This window comes from Pteropus vampyrus, unplaced genomic scaffold (genome assembly GCF_000151845.1).
Source record: "Pteropus vampyrus isolate Shadow unplaced genomic scaffold, Pvam_2.0 Scaffold1000007531, whole genome shotgun sequence".
NCBI classification, from domain to species: Eukaryota; Metazoa; Chordata; class Mammalia; order Chiroptera; family Pteropodidae; genus Pteropus; species Pteropus vampyrus.
Window position 1 is genome coordinate 1 of NW_011921933.1, and position 2,204 is coordinate 2,204.

At 33.9% G+C, this 2,204-nt stretch overlaps 1 pseudogene; it reads left to right on the top strand.

Moving 5' to 3' along the window:
• Positions 1-1,044: 1,044 nt before the first annotated feature.
• Positions 1,045-1,163, top strand: LOC111735779 (annotated as a pseudogene).
• The last annotated feature ends 1,041 nt before the right edge of the window (positions 1,164-2,204 follow it).

The window sequence follows — 2,204 nt, forward strand, 5'->3', positions numbered from 1 at the left end:
CAGCAGCATATTAAAACAATTGTACACAACCAAGTGGGATTTATTCCTGGAATGCAAGGATGGTTCAACATATGAAAATTGACCAAAACAATATACCATATTAACAGAATGAAGGACAAAAATGACATAATCATTTCTGTTGATACAGAAGAAGCATTTGGCAAAATTCAACACCCTTTCATGATAAAAACACTCCAAAAACTAGCAATAGAAGGAAACTTTATCAACAAAATAAAATACACATATGAAAAACCAACAGAAAACATACTTGATTGTGAGAGACTGAAATTTTACCCCTAATAGGAACAAGGCAAGGATGCCTGCTTTCATCATTTCTATTCAACTGAGTTCTTAAAGTTCTAGCCAGTACAATAAGGCAAGAAAAAAAAGAAATAAAAGGCATCCAAATTGGCAGAGAAGATATAAAAATATCTTGTTCACATATGATTTATTTTTATATGTAGAAAAACCTTAAAGATTCCCCCCAAATTTGTTGGAATTAACAAATAAATGTAGTAAAATAGCATGATACAAACTCAACACACAAAAAACAGTTGCATTTCTGTTCACTAACAATGGACAATCTGAAAAGAAAATTAAGAAAACAATTTCATTTACAATAGCACCCAAAAGAACAAAATACTCAAGAATTAACCATGGAGGTGAAAGACTTGTATCATGAAAACTACAAACATTGCCAAAAGAATTAAGACATGGACAAATGGAAAGAGATTCCATGTTCATGGAGTAGAAGATTTAATATTTTTAAGATGCTAATATTACCCCAAATTATGTACAAATCTAATGATATCCCTATCAATATCCCAGTCGCGTTTTTTTTCCAGTCATATATCTGATAAGGAATTAATATCCAGAGTATACAGAAAATTCCTAAAACTCAACAACAAAAAAACAAACAACTCAATTAAAAAATAAGCAAAGGATGTAAATAGACATTTCTCCCAAGAAGATATACAAATAGCCAATAAGTACATGAAAAGATGCTCAGTATCATTAAGGACACGCAAATCAAAACTACAATGTGTCTGTGGCCATGCCACCCTGAACGCGCCTGATCTCATCTAATCTCAGAAGCTAAGCAGAGTCAGGCCTGGTTAGTACTTGGATGGGTGGCCACCTAGGAATACTGAGTGCTGTAGATTTAAAAAAAAAACAAAAACCCACAATGAGACGTCCCTTTTCTCCACCTCCTTGTCAACACTTGTTGATTGCTGATTTATTAATAATAGTCATTCTGACTGGTGTGAGGTGATATCTCATTGTGGTTTTGATTTGCATTTTCCTAATATTAGTAATGTTGAGCCTCTTTTCATTTGTCTGTTGGCTATCTATATGTCTTCTTTGGAGAAATGTCTGCTGAGGTACTTTGCCCTTTTTTTTTATGGATGTAGTAAATGCTACTTTTAAAAAATATTTTATTTTATTTTATTATTAGTTTCAAGTATACGGTACATTGGTTAGACATTTATATAGTTTACGAAACGATCCCCCTGATTACGCTATCTTCCCTTCAGCTCTATGCATAGACATTATACTACTGCTGACTGCATTTCCTATGCCGTGCTTCCCATCCCTGTGACTATCAACTAATTTGTACTTCTTTAAACTTTCACCATTTTCTCAGGCCCACCAACCCCTTCCCCTCTGGCCTTCACCAGATTGTCCTCTATATTTGTGAGTCTGTTTTTAATTAGTTTGTTCTTTTTGTTCCTTAGATTCCGCATATAAGTGAAATCATATGGTATTTATCTTTCTTTGTCTGACTTATTTCACTCAGCATAATGACCTCTAGGTCCATCCATGTTGTTACAAATGGTAGGATTTCATTTTTTATGGCTGAGTAATATTCCATTGTATATATAAACCAGACCTTCTTTATCCAATTGTCTGTTGATGAGCATCTAGGTTGCATCCATATCTTAGCTATTATAAATAGTTCTGCCATGAACATAGGGATGCAGAGATCTTTATAAATTATTGTTTTGGTTTTCTTTGGATAAATACCCAGGAATGCAATTGCTGGGCAAAAGGTAAATTCGTTTTTATGTTTTTTGAGGAACCTCTAGACTGTTTCCCATAGTGGCTGTACCAATTTGCAATCCCATCAACTGCGTATGAGGGTTCCCTTTTCTCCACATCCTCACCAATATTTGTTATTCTTTGATTTATTGATGAGAGCCATT